This window comes from Pimephales promelas, chromosome 9 (assembly GCF_988280905.1).
Source record: "Pimephales promelas chromosome 9, fPimPro1.hap1.1, whole genome shotgun sequence".
Taxonomy (NCBI): domain Eukaryota; kingdom Metazoa; phylum Chordata; class Actinopteri; order Cypriniformes; family Leuciscidae; genus Pimephales; species Pimephales promelas.
The window spans coordinates 29,328,293-29,343,938 of record NC_142777.1 but is presented as its reverse complement, the minus strand read 5'-3'; the positions used below and the strand labels follow the sequence as shown (position 1 = coordinate 29,343,938).

The 15,646-nt window shown below is 34.6% G+C and overlaps 1 protein-coding gene and 1 long non-coding RNA gene across 6 annotated transcripts in view; both read right to left on the bottom strand.

The window, feature by feature from the left end:
• atp8a1 (ATPase phospholipid transporting 8A1) overlaps positions 1-15,646 on the bottom strand; it is a 157,538-nt gene that overhangs the window by 118,695 nt on the left and 23,197 nt on the right. The gene's annotated exons all lie outside the window — the stretch shown is intronic.
• LOC120489662 (uncharacterized) lies at positions 1,301-3,645 on the bottom strand. The gene is made up of 4 exons (XR_016169710.1): positions 2,747-3,645; positions 2,316-2,422; positions 1,658-1,821; positions 1,301-1,563 (listed from the first exon to the last, which is right to left on the bottom strand). It is a non-coding gene; the product is annotated as an uncharacterized LOC120489662 (long non-coding RNA).

Genomic DNA, 15,646 nt, shown 5'->3' with positions numbered 1-15,646 from the left:
ATTATGTTTTATCCTTTTTTTATATTCTGTATAAAATACACTGTAAAAAAATGTCTTGTCAAATTAACAGTAACTTACTGGCAACAATTATCCAGTACTTGCTGTATTTCATTCAACAATAAAATTACTTTAACACTAACTACAGTACTGTTAAGCATACTGTAAAATCAAATAACATTATTTTACTGTAATTTCTTACCATATTAAAGTACAGTATTACACTGTTAATTTTTAATAATACTGTATAGTATTATAAAGTTATGAAATGTTATTGTATTTATTTGGTGCTACTGTGTAACCTGTAGAATATGTAGAAAATCCGTAGAAATAGAGTATTATTTAACAGTTAAAATAATATTTCTATGGATTTTCTACATATTCTACAGGTTGCACAGTAGCACTATAGGAAATAGAAAAAAGAACAATTGAAGCTTTAACTGCTCAAGGTTTATTGTGTATTTTCAAACACATTACATTTACATATATACATTTAAATACATGAATAAAATTAAATACATGAATAATAATAATGTAATATAATACAATTTAAATCATGCATGAAAATCATGAACAATCATGCGTTTCAATTCATGCAAAAATGATTATGAACAGGTAAAATAGAAAAGATTAAAGGGGCGCTATCTGATCAATCTATTAGAAAGGGGGGGGGGGGGCTTAAACTAGATAGTCTATTGGTTTGAGATAGACTGTCTAACTGGTCAGACTGGTCTGTTGCTGATTTTAAAGGGTTTTGGGCTCCTTTATAACTAGAGGACCAGATTTGCAGGGCTGGGAGAAATGTATAACTACACTTTAACAACTACAGACCAGTGTCATTGCTCTCTCGGTTTTCTAAAATCCTTGAAAAGTTGTTTGCTCAAAAATTAATTTTTTTTTTTAGAAAAACACAAATTATTCAATGAAAAACAATATGGCTTTAGAGATAAAAAAGATTAACTGCTTTGGCATTAATTGAACTCATAGGAAAAATTACATCTGCAACTGAGGATAAAGCAATACACAGTGGAGGTCTTCATCAACTTAAGCAAAGCATTTAAAGGGTTAGTTCACCCAAAAATGAAAATTCTGTCAGTATTTACTCACCCTCATGTTGTTCAACCCCGTAAGACATTAATTCATCTTCCGAACACAAATTAAGATATTTTTTATGAAATCTGAGAGCTGGATCACTCCTGCATACTAGTCCATAGGCTTTGGTATGATTTTTTCTTTGGTATGATTGGCTTGATTTTTGTTAACGCAAATACACACAAATGTGGCATTTTGTTTTCATCCATTATCTGTTGGTCACAAAAGTACACAAACACACATTTGAAAACAAAAACAACAACATTTGAAAGACCCACAACTGTCTAGTTTGTAATGTCAAATAATGCTACAATCAAGATGAGGCTCTATAAAAGGAGTAATTAAAACAAAGAATAAGACAAACAATACGAAAACATTAAATACAGACTTACTATTTTAATTTTGCTGTTTGGCTTGATGTGGTCATCATTTATGTATCGTCCGAGATTTTCTGTAGCTTTACTGCCATCAACACTGTATGGTGAAATATTTTAAAAACACTGTATATAAACATACCATAATATGATGTAATTATACTTCATTAGAACATTCATTAATTTAATCTTACCAGTAAGATTGTCCCTGAAAGGAGTAGAAATATAAAAAAAACTGCATCTTCAGCTGAGTAGTCTTTGAGCAGGGTCTCTCCTTCAGATCCAGCCATGTGTCTTCCAACATACTCCAGTAGGAATTCTCCTGGCTCAATATGTTTTGTGGCGATTACTCCAAAACCTAATAAATTGGGTATAAATAAGTGTAAATTAAGTATGAGAAAAGATTCATAAAGTTGTTAAGGTTGTCTAAACTGTTTTAAATGGTAGCCCTGCTTGGAAAACAAATACGATATCTACATCTAAAAGTGCAAAACTACAAAACTCATATGTATCATGACACTGAATATTGATAATTTCCATTGTTAAACAGGCCCCCGGAGTCTAACTGGCAGTTACATACAAATAATATCAAGATCACTCGCACATCTACACAATGGAGTTTAATTTGGACATCAGCAGCTAGCATAAATACAGGCAGGAAAACAGATATAAATCCACCTTTAACTGATTCAATCATGTTTTTTTGTTTCTCTTGTGTTTTTTTTTAACAGCCTGTTGTTTTTAGCTACACATTTTAAACCCAACCATTCGACATTATTTAGAGACCAAACTTAGCTTTTAATTAAGTTTTGCAAAGTCATACTGATGGCAGAATTGAATGCCGTAACTTACCTTTCTCTTCACACATTAATTTTTTCTCGAATGTGTCTTTATCTTTCCCCGAAGCAATGAAGTACAAGGCTTCCTTTTCAGGAGAAACTCTTTTGGGTCTCATTTTCCTGTGAAATATAAGAACATTTTATGCAGGATATAGTGCATATGCTAAGTAAAAAAAAAAAAAAAAATAGAAAATACTCTAAAAAAAAACTCCTTAGAATTGTGTAGACAATAACTTATTGAAAAGATGACAATGTGGCTGATAATTTACTACATTTTTACTATACTTTTTATATCAAGTATTTTTATAAAATCATTTTAAAAAGAAACTGAATATCAATAATACCAATCTGCATGCACATTTACATTGTAAGAGGATGCAAAAACATTGTATAATGTTAGCATTTACAAATCATCATAAAATGAAGTTAGAATGTACAACTTACCTTTTACTTCGGAAAGAAAAAAAGTGAGATGAGAAATGGCTCAGTGCGCTTAGGATCTTGGGATCTTGTAGGTAGATAAATCTTTAAACTATAATAGAAAGATAACTCTCCAATGTAGGAAACAATCTCGTTGAAGTCTTCTAAAGTTGTGCTCTTCCAAATGCCAAACATGAAGTGTGAATTAGGAACCTGGAATAGAGAGATATACGTTCTGCTATCGGAGCAGTGATTGGGCCATCGGATAAACCACAGTTAGCCAACATTACTATTGGTTCTGTTATGCAAATGTTTTGTGATTGAAATCAAATAGCTAGATTAACATAAGGGTAGAATCTGTTGGTAAATTAGTTTTAAATCCAGTTGTAAACATCAACTGGATCAGGAAAAAGTACTTTTCATAATTAGTATTATTTTGCATGCATTTTAAATAGAGCACAGAACACAAACCTATATCAATGGCAGATAAAACATGATAAAGTTAATAAAGGAAAAGTTCAAAAATAATATCAAACTATGGGATGGTGCAGCATTTAAAGAAAGTAGGCGATATACAATTAATTTACTATTTAAAATATTTTAAAAGACAGAAAAAAGTAATTTACCACAATGTAAAAAAATAAATAAATAAAAAATCTGCTCATTTATAAATCAAATGATGTTATAGGGATGTAGCAGATTACCATGGGCATTCATATTTTTGTTGGTTTAACTAAACCTTTATACCACATCTGAAACGAAAGCTCATATTAATAGTTCCTCTTGTTGAATCTCTAAAAAAATACATGCAGAGTCCTCAGAGTGTTTTAAGTATAGGATGACTTGTTTAAGCATGTGTATTTTTAGGTCTAAGGTAAACTTTCACAGCCTGGCCTTTGAAGCCGTTCTCCATAGAGATGCTAATGTCCTCCAGGTAGTGGGGGTTGCAGCTCAGTCCACTCAGGGACTGAAAACACAGTGAGAAAGCGTCCGATCACAGCCATTGGGATATGTTTCAATCAGCTCTGTAATTTAGCAGAGCTGTTTACAATACAGTCAAATCACACCACATGTATTTTTACACGTTTATATATCAATGTTTATACTTAAACACATTAACATTTTCTAAGACAGCCCTTGTTTTAGCAGGTGGGGAATAAATGAAATATGATGAGTATGTCATAAATCTTGCTTTAGTAAGCAGACACTTGAGAGCTTAATGTTACTTACTCAGACTGTTAGTATTTAACAGATATGTTAGCTCAAATACAAAAACTTATACAATTGATAATACTTGATAATACATATTTGGAATGTCTAAAACATGGATGTGGTAAATGGATCTAGGAACACAACAAAGCTAAAACCATTACTGAAACCATTTTGATTCTGTCAAAAATAATTTCTAACAATTGCACCCCTTACATGTCCAGTCAGTCCCTAATTCAATTTTTTAAGATGTTTTCAAAATATCCACAGTGTATTTTTTAATGTATGTTTGTTTTTATTTGGTGTGGCTCAGATGATGAATGGAAGTGCATGTTTATGTTATTTTTGTGTTGTTGTTTTTTTGTCCCAAAATAAGAAAACGTAAGTGAGTGCTTGTAATAACTTCCAGTTAAAAAATATTCATAATTACCGGTTGCTTACATGCGCTCCTCACAAAGATTAATAAATTTTTTAGGTTAAAGAGCTAAGGATGTTAAATCCACAAATATCTTAACTGTTATCCATAAGCCAACTGCAATTAAGACATTTGATCAAGAAGTTTATGACAAAGAGAACGATATATCTAGCACAGAGAAACAACCTGTAGGAGCGGGATTTGATCAGATGTGAGTGTGAGCGGCACACAAGTGGAACGTTTGCTTGGATTGGGTCGAGCGCAATGCAATCTTTGCTCAAATGCTCTGATTGGGATTAAAGATTTTTAAATAAAATGCCATAGAGAAACAGATAACATATTATTAAGATATCCACAGAACTAACCATTTAAAAAGTAAAATTCCTGTTTTTTACATAATGAACCTAAACAAAAGTATTTTACTTTTAAAAATCCTATTTACTTGAACTTTTTTAACGTTTTACATCAACCACCAGTATGTAAACGTTGAATTAACTATAAAGTAAGGTGAAGTAAATGAGTGACAGCCCTTTTCACGTCCCTAAGTTGTGGCCAAAATGTTTTTCCAGCTTTTGCGAAGAGTAGAGCAGACAATATAATAAGTGCCGAAGCAAAAACAGTCGATACACTTGTTACAACTGAACAGGTTATTTACAAATAGTTGATGAATGAATCCGCTTAGATGAATAGCTTATTTACAACAACAATATGATTTTCTGTCTTAATTCTGCCTCTGATTGTTTCACTGCTAGTATATCTGCTAGTGAATTGAAGCATTTAATGTAGTCTATTAACACCTGGTCTAGCGAGATAAAAACATGCAGGAAGTTACTAAACTGCAATCACCTGTGATTATCATATGTAAAGGCAAATTTACCTAGCTTGAATGTAAATCGTTAACCACACATTCCAAAAGAATAGTTTTAAGCACTATGTCAATGAAAGGATATTGCTGTTTTTTGTAACTAAAACAACTCAATTCACACTAGTGAATAGCTGCTACTATATGGCTACTTCACATCTGGGTCATTCACCCTTCTCAGTGTTTATTTTGCGATAATAGACGGCTGGATGTAGCCTACATCCCTTACTCACTTTACTAACTAACCAACAAATTATTTAAACAACAAAAAAAAAGTTAGTAAAACTTAATGTTAGTAAAAAAATAAGTGGTTGGTTCATTTTCATTAATTTGGTTAAAAAACAATATTAATAAATGGAAACTTATAAAGTGCTACCCATTTTCAATGAGGTTGTGTTTTTTAAGAGTTACTATAAACTTATAAACGGTTGTGTTTTTATGAGCTCATATGAATAAGATAAATACACTTAATTAATGTATTATAATAGCATTGGTTACTTCAGATTACTGAATGCATTAAATTACCGACATTAAAGGAATAGTTCACTTTGAAATTAATTTTTGATATGTTTTATCTTACCTCAAGGGCATCCGAGATGTAGGTGTCTTTGTTTCCACAGTATTTTCAATTTTGACATTTTTTGGTCAAACCGTTCTTGTCTATCAGTCCAACACTATCTCACGACCAATTCGTACGAATTTGACGCATGATTAAAAAGTGTCTAATTCGTACTAATTCGTACGACCTCACTCGTACTAATTCCTACGATTTGTCTAAACCCACGTGATGGTTAGGTTTAGGGGTGGGGTCAGGGGTGGGTCATTCGTACGAATTCATACGAATTGGCCAATTCGTAAAATATGTACGATTTAGCAAAATCTTATTAATTCGTACGTGTGAGGTCGTATGAATTGTTACGAATTAGCCACTTTTTAATCATTCGTCGAATTCGTACGACTTGGTCGTGAGATCGGGTTGATCAGTCATACACTGGAGGTGAAGGGGGTCCACCAAAGAGCAGCACAGAGAAGTCCAAACCGCAATGGAAGACGATTTCGGGATATCTAAATATGTTTAGTAAAAGGTAAAACTTCCGAAATCTCTGTGTAAATATTGAGTGACGTCACACGCAAGCGATCACTTCCGGCGTAACATTGAACTGATTCAGTTCGGTTCAGTTGGACATTGAACAACAGATTCAGATCACTGTGATTACAAGAGGTAAAACGATATAAATACTGTTGGTTTTCTCACACAAACCGCTCGTTTCGTGTCTTAGGCCATCAATGTGTACTTACATTTACGAGTCATTAAATCATGTTTAATTTGGACTTCTCTGTGCATGCTTTTTGGTGGACCCCCTTAGCCTCCAGTGTATGACTGATAGACAACAACGGTTTGACTGAAAAATGTCAAAATTGAAAATACTGTGGAAACAAAGACACCTACATCTTGAATGCCCTTGAGGTAAGATAAAACACATCAAAAATTAATTTCAAAGTGAACTATCCCTTTAAGAAAGTACTGGACCATGTGTTGTTTATTTGGAGTTCCATGCATATTTAATCTAGTTCACTGTTTACTCACCAATACGTTGGTATAACCCCAATTAATTTACTATTTAAAAGATTTTAAAAGACAGAAAAAAGTAATTTACCACAATGTAAAAAAATAAATAAATAAAAAATCTGCTCATTTATAAATCAAATGATGTTATAGGGATGTAGCAGATTACCATGGGCATTCATATTTTTGTTGGTTTAACTAAACCTTTATACCACATCTGAAACGAAAGCTCATATTAATAGTTCCTCTTGTTGAATCTCTAAAAAAATACATGCAGAGTCCTCAGAGTGTTTTAAGTATAGGATGACTTGTTTAAGCATGTGTATTTTTAGGTCTAAGGTAAACTTTCACAGCCTGGCCTTTGAAGCCGTTCTCCATAGAGATGCTAATGTCCTCCAGGTAGTGGGGGTTGCAGCTCAGTCCACTCAGGGACTGAAAACACAGTGAGAAAGCGTCCGATCACAGCCATTGGGATATGTTTCAATCAGAGGGCTGTTTCACAAAAGCAGAATTTAGAAATCCAGGATAAGAGATAAAGCTGGGCTTGACCTAGTGTGATCAGTGCATCCTGGCTTTATCAGTTTCACAAAGGCCAAACCAGGCTCAGGAGGAGCGGCTATGTCAAGCCAGGTGTAAGTAATTCAGATAAGTGGGAGTCAACAGCTTTCTTCAACAGACCACACAGTCCATCACAGATTCATTGATGCTACAATGGATAAGTTGCGTGCGCCATACTTCAAGTGTTGGGTGTAACTAATTACTAAGTAATTAGTTACTGTAATTTCATTACTTTTCCTTGAAAATGTAAAGTAAGGGATTACTTTTAATTTATCTGTAATTTATTTACAGTTACTTCTGATGTAATTGAGGTAAAAACTCAGCGATTCGTATGCATTTTATGAGGAATCTAAATATTACGACCGCACTCGTATGAATTATTGTAAAATATGTATGAAAAAAGTGTGAAATGTCATGAGATCAGACATAAAACAGTAGTGGGTTTAACATCAAAATGTAGCCCAGATAGCAAACTGACATTGAATCAACGTGGAAATATGACATCGAAACAACGTTGATCTGACATCGTTTTGCTCATCGAATTAACGTTGAACCAACGTCAGACGCGTCATTCTTTCAAAACTAACGGAAAATCAACTTGAAATCAACGCGTTGTTTCAACGTTATGAAAGCGAACCAATTTTCGATTTTTATTTAGCTTTGAAGAATGCCGCGTCTGACGTTGGTTCAACGTTAATTCGATGAGCAAAATCAACGTTGTTTCAATGTCATGAGAGACGTCGTTTCATTACGTCTTACAGGTTGCATTACTTGTCTTTTACTTTTAGAGATTAAAAACTATGTTCATTTTGCTGTTGATCTATGAAGGAAACTGGTTGGTAAGAAAGGGGGCATTTTACCCCACCTTGGGGGGTGTTTTACCCCACCGCTGGGGCAAAACACCCTCTTTGTACAAAAATATTTTCAGTCAAAAAACAAATTAATTATGAAGGTTGAGCAATTTTAATATTTGGTAAATAACTCCTGCCAAAGACACTCAAAACTGGGATGGCAATTCTAGTCACATTTATGTTTTGCTTTACAGTAATGTCACATTTTCCTTAAGGGGGGCATTTTCCTCCACTTCTACCCTATTGCTCTTGCAGGTAATTGTCGGGAAAAGCCAATGGGTCGGACCTGTCCCGAAACACTCTTTCACGTCTGAAAGGCCTTCTCAATATAAGTGCTTCATCAGATGTCATCCAAAAATGGGCATGCCAAAACTTCATTGACAAAACTTTTGCTTCTTTATCAGCCATTTCTCTAATTCCCTCATCATCACATACAATAGACTATTAAAGACCTATCTGTCTTCAAAAACACAATTGAATAGTAACAATGCCCATATGGATAATTATTATTATAGTTAATAATGGTAGGCTACCATCATAATGTTACAATAATAGGCTATGCTTGACTGAATGCCAATATGTATCTGAGGTATTTTAATGCAGACTGATAAAATTGCGCTGAACTTATAGATGACAAAACGGAATAACTGACAAAACACATTGGATTCTGATCGGCGTGACCGCTGACTGAACAGATAAGGCACGAGGATTGACTGAGCCTGGCTGTTAGCCTGGTCTGGAGCAGGCTAGCTGCACAGAATAAAACGCCATGGTAACTTATGTGCTACTGCTTTCGTGAAACCGAGTCCCGGCTTAATTCAGCCAGGATATCTGGAAAATCCCGGCTTAATCCACTATCTTGGTTTTATGAAATAGCCCTCAGCTCTGTAATTTAGCAGAGCTGTTTACAATACAGTCAAATCACACCACATGTATTTTTACACGTTTATATATCAATGTTTATACTTAAACACATTAACATTTTCTAAGACAGCCCTTGTTTTAGCAGGTGGGGAATAAATGAAATATGATGAGTATGTCATAAATCTTGCTTTAGTAAGCAGACACTTGAGAGCTTAATGTTACTTACTCAGACTGTTAGTATTAAACAGATATGTTAGCTCAAATACAAAAACTTATACAATTGATAATACTTGATAATACATATTTGGAATGTCTAAAACATGGATGTGGTAAATGGATCTAGGAACACAACAAAGCTAAAACCATGATATGATTTTCTATCTTTTAACTTATTTATATTTTTAAACATAAACGAGGATATTGTAGAGATTACCATATTGTTGTTTTACTGTCTACCTCTCAGCAACAAAAACTAGTGATTGAATGTGTATGTATGTAAATATTCACTGATTCAAAAAAATAAACAAGGTCCTATACACTTGGCATTAACTTATATATATTTTTTTAGATACAATCATATTGGGACAATGATATACAGATGTAATCAGGATCTGAATGAGTTTGATCTTGTCTACTTTCGGCCATGATGATTGAAAACGAGGATGAAATAAAAGCTGTATTTAAATGGAGCAGTCCAGTTTATTTAAAGTACATTGGTAAAACCACAATGAGCTGAAAAACCATACACTGATAAGAACCGACAAAAAAGGAACAAAACACAGACAGAAACCTAACACTTTCAAGTAGGTTGAAATCCAATCACACATGGTGACATACACGTTTAAAGTGACTATGTGTAAACAGCCATTTGTCTTTTTAATTTCTTGTGATCAGATTGATGAAAATTCATGTTAATAACAGGTGTAAATGTGGCTCGATGTACATAATTTTCTTAGATTTTTAATTAAATTAATTTTTGCTGTTGTTTTGTTTTGGTGTAAGACTACCCCAGGTGAAATACACCAATATGAAATTAACAGGAGTAAAAATGTATTGTTAATTGTTAAACGGGAATTGTAACAGGACTTTTAATGACTTACATAAAATGTTGCAGACAAAATAATCTGAAAGTTATATGGTGTTTATTTCTTTGGGACATTTAAAATAAATATATTTTATTAAAACTAATCTGAAGTAAATAATAAGATCTATCACAAAATCTATGTTATAACTAAGTCTTAAATTTACTTTTATATTTGTTTTTTTTTGTTTCTTTTGTTTTTTGCAGTGTATAAGGTCAAAATTAAGTGTTATTATAACAGCAGTATTTACCAATGTAAGTAACAGCCACCAGTGATGCGCGGGTTGATCCGAAATGAGCGGGTGCCTGCGGTCACCCGCGGTTACCCGCAGTTACGGGTCACCCAAAAATGTTTTTAATGATATTCGGGTCGCGGTCGGTCGGGTCGTTTGAAAAAAAAAGCCAATTAAACATTTGTATTAATATAGTACTAGACACAATTTTTGATGAAACATACAGTCCTACACATTATTGGCTGAATAACTGGCACGAAGATAGCACACAAGCTCAGTCCAAACAGTTCTCGGAGTCGGTTCTATACCGGTGATTCGAGAACTGTTGTCTCTGTGGGTTCGGTATGTGCAGTATCAGCTGCTTGTGCTCATCTCATCACTTCTCTCAACAGTGGCACCAACATGTCTCGGTTCAGTGAACTGTTGGAGTTACTGGAGTAAAATATAATTCAGGATATTGATTTACTTCGATTCGGAGGGACTGTCAGGCATGTCTGAAAGTGAGTAACTTTAGTAACTTGTGGATCAGCACTGACGCAAGACGCGAACTGTTTCGAACGATTCAGTTCGATTTAGTGTACTGGTTCGACCGGTCCACTAAAAAGAACCGGTTCAAAAGAACGATTCGTTCACGAACCGGCCATATCTATGATCGCTACAGTCTGCAGAGAGATGGAGGCGGCAAGAGAAAAGGTGAAGACTGGGAGTGGAAGCTCCGCAAATACACAAATAGAAAGAGTAAAAGTGTGGAAGACATTTGCTGAAATAATGAAAGATGATGACCAAAGTGCTGGCTTTGCCTTTGTTATGTGTAGGCCTGCGTCTTCTTGCGATGCTGTTGTTACACGTCTATGGCCCAATAACGCTCCGATGAGCATTTACTACTTTTAAAAAATGCGGTCAGGAAGCGGGTCGGTTAGAATTTTTTTTTTACTTTTTTTTTGCGGTCCGAGTTGCGGGCGGGTAGTTGAAAACGTCGGTCGGTTGCGGGTTGTTTATACATTGACCCGCGCATCACTGACAGCCACCCCATTTAACATATTTGGAGGCGTCTGTTTGTTTCCAAAGAGAAATTAGCATTTCTGTAGCAACAGTAATCTGGAGACCCAATCACTGTCCAGATAGCTGGTTGGGGTTGTGGGATATAATCACAGCACATTCATTCATGTCTTTTAGAAGTGTTTGTCTCTGTTAGAACCTTGCTGTATTGAAGGAGGAGAAGATAAGATATTAAAAACTTTATTTCAACTATTCGTTTATTTCTCCCTCTGCGCGAGTCAGGTTACTAGTTTAATAGCGTAAGCTTCTGTTATTATACGTCACACGCATCACACACATGACCAGCGTCGGCCAATAGTGAGCCTTCGTGTGACGTAGCTCTACGCAATCACACTACGTTAACTGACTACAGGCCCATGGAGAAGGAAGTGAATAGTTGAAATAAAGTCGTTATTTTTGTTTGTTTTTGTGCACAAAAATATTCTCGTCGTTTGATAAAGTTAAGATTGAGCCCCTGAAGTCACTTGGACTATTTTAACGATGTCTTTAATGTATTTTCGGGGACAGCAAGTGTCATTCCCTCAAGAAGCCTATGGACTAGTATGCAGGAGCGATCTTAATATCTTAAATATCTTAATTTGTGTTCTGAAGATGAACGAAGGTCTTACGGGGTTGGAACAACATGAGGGTGAGTAAATACTGACAGAATTTTCATTTTTGGGTGAGCTAACCCTTTAAAAAGCACAAAATTTTCTTACGGGGGAGCATGCCCCCGAACCCCCCTAGAGGGACAGAGGTGCGCTGACCAATACTATATTTCATTTATTCGGTTTGGTCATTTACAGATCATTCAATCAATCAATCAAAACATTCGAAACATAAACAGGGATTAAAGTTCTCCGTCGCTTCGACGGATTTCCTTTAATTGCAGCGGGTCTATGACGGATATCCGTCAATTGCAGGGTTCCCGTCTGTCCTTATGTCTTAAATTAACTTTTCATAATTTTAAGGCCGTAAATAGGCTTTCATTTCGCAAACAGTGTGATAAATGTCTTATTTTTAGTTTGAATAGGTCTTAAATTAAGGAAAGATGATGCGTATTCACCCTGCCGAGGGGGGATGTGATAAAGCCTGGAGTGGAGCGAAAGCACGTTACTCTCTCCACTCTAAGCATTCTGTAATCACTTTGCTCATGGTCCACTCCGGTTTTTCAATTCCCGCTCACGGAAAAACTGCTCCCTGGACCCTGTTCACTCAATCTTGTCAGGCGAGGCCACAGCTCGTTTGCTGCGGTCCCATGATAGAAAACAGAACGTGGGTCAATATTGGTCGTTTCTCAATACCAAGTACACAAACTTCGGACTTGCGTCCTTGGTAGTTCGGACTTGCCAAGTTCGACTCGAGAGAACAAACTCCCGAGGACGAGAGGACGCTGCTAACAGCGCGTTCTTGATCGCGTCACTCAGCACGCGGCTACTCCGGTTATCAACTCGGCCTTTTTTCATCAACACCACTGTGCCTCTTTTCATTTATAAATGAACATAATTATTATCAAAAACATATAAATGGCCACACAAATGTGGTTCAGGCAACGCACATTGATTATAATATATTTATAACAACACGAAATATAGCTAAAACACAAACCTGCTTCTTTTTGTTTTCATTTTAAAAATATATAACATTATTTATCATTAAAACTGACATTTAACAAACAGACAGGGTTGTGTCGTTTTATTGTATTATACGTACACATACAGTGAAGAGAATGAATAGTAATATAATATTTTATATATTTTAGAATATATAAAATTACACAACCATGTCTCTTTTTTTGTTAAATGTCAGTTTTAATGCTAATATCCCGTTCAAAGGTATAAGTACCCTAATAGGTAGGCTATAATAAGCTATACAATGAGAAATAAAGCAAACAATTCAGTTAAACATAAGTAGGCTCTCTAATAGGCTACAAAGTTAAAGTTAAATAGCCTACATAATAAAGTTATAAAACTTCACTTTGCCCTCAGCCAAAACAATTTGCCATGGCACAAACTATATATTAATATAGTTTAGCATTGTTTGGTCTCATAAGATAAAATAAAAACATGCACTGAAAACTTATGTATATGGTTGATTATTTGTCAAGATAAGTAATTGTTTTTCATAGATTAAAATAGCTTTTAAATTAAATTACAAAAACTGGCAATATTAGATTGGTTTTAAACATCTCCCCTTAAAACGCTATTGGTCTCGACTATTTAAATAAAGTATTAATAAAATTTTTGTAATAAAAAGATTGGATTAGTTCTAGTTTTGTATGTATTTCCCCAAATTTCAATACCATACGTTAAGTATGGTGTAACAAGTGAAGTATAAAGTAAATGTAATGCATTTTTACTCAAGATATACTGCAACTTGTACAAAATTGCAATCATTTTAGATACTTTCTTCTGAACATTAAAAATATGCGGTTTCCATGTCATTTTACAATCAATAATTACTCCAAGAAATTTTATATGATTTACTCTTCTAAAATATTTTTATTAATAGTAATCCTGATCTCATTATTTAACTCTTTATTACTAAATACCATGAATTTCGTTTTATTTAAATTTAGTGACAATTTATTTAAATCAAACCAATTCTTTAGTTTATACAATTTTTTCTCTACCACCAACACAAGCTCTGTAAGATTTGGGCCAGAACAATAAATTGTTGTATCATCCGCGAAAAGAATAAAATTTAAAACATCCGACACTTTGCATATATCGTTTATATATAACAAAAATAACTTAGGGCCCAAAACAGAGCCTTGCGGAACGCCACAATTAATGTGGCGTTAATATACAGTTAATATATAAACATCTTGTGAGAAAGACTGGTATTGCCAATGCAATTGGAGAATTGTATTTTAAACTTAGTAGTTATTTCATCTCACTCATTAGATGGGGTTGGTGGTTTTAATAGGAGTTGTTGGTATACATATTCAAGGGCGTACACAGTTCAGTTGTGTGTATGTTCATATGTAGTGGGCCAGTCTGGGCCAAAATGCCCAGGCCGATTTTTTTGTCCCAGTCCAGCCCTGGGCGGACTGATAATACTGGAGCACCAACTAGCGTTCATGACTTTTTTTTACAGTCTATGCCTCAGCTAATAAAAAAAAAGCAGTGAACATGAACGAAGACGCTGACGAGACCCCTTCGGTTGGTCCTGTGGATGGGAAATTTAGTTATAAGAATGAACCGATGGAAGCGTCATTAAGAGCATGGTTGTTGTGTGCAAGCTATGCAACAAGGAATTCGCATATCACATCGACCCTCAAGTTTCACCTCAACGCAAAACATATACAATTGCACTGGTCTGTTGGATTTGGTTGAACAAAAATAAACAATATTTTGTTGCTTAAGCTTATGTATTCAGTCATTATTAAATGATATACTAAAAATCCATGTGAAAAAAAATCTTCTCACTGTTCTCAGTTCAAATATTTATGCAATTAAAATGCGCTTAATTTCGATTTATTAATTACAAAGCCTCTAATTAATTAGATTTTTTTTTAATCGAGTCCCGGCCCTAAAAATAATATATATATAATTTACTCACACATTCTAAGTGATCTTATGAACCACTGACAACTCCTAAATAACTGGTTTGTAAATAATGCTATACTTCATTTAGATGTAAATTGATCATTAATAAAGTATGAAAATACAATTATTAAACACATTATAGATATGCTATTAAAACAAGAAAAAAAACATTTATAGCTGTATTTACATATATACTGCTTATTAATGTATTTTAATGCTTAATAAATGGTGAATTATCAGTTCACTAATGCTTAACTAATGATTAATACCATGCAGTTATTATAAAGTTACTGAAAGTTCCTATAAGCAGCCAGTTCACAAGCAGCTCTACAGTCTCAGAGCCTCTGGGACAGCAAGGCATTCAGACAATAGAGAAGTGTGAACGACGTGTGTTAATGGGCCATTGCAGTTCTTGCTCCAGCCTACAGGAGCGCTGCTGAGTATGGGCTTAAACACACACACACTCGCAAGTCCCCACTTGGTCAAAAATGTAAAAAATTCACCAGAGCGTTTTTTTGTTGATTTTAACATGTTTTAAGGCATAACTAACAGGGGACTTGAAAAATGTCCCCACTTCCCTCGGCGGTCCCCTGTTGGTGAGTGTGTAACGACACCAAAGTCCCCTCTTAGATAGGTAGACAAGTACACACACACACACACACACACACACACACACACTACTGGTGGCTCAGTCT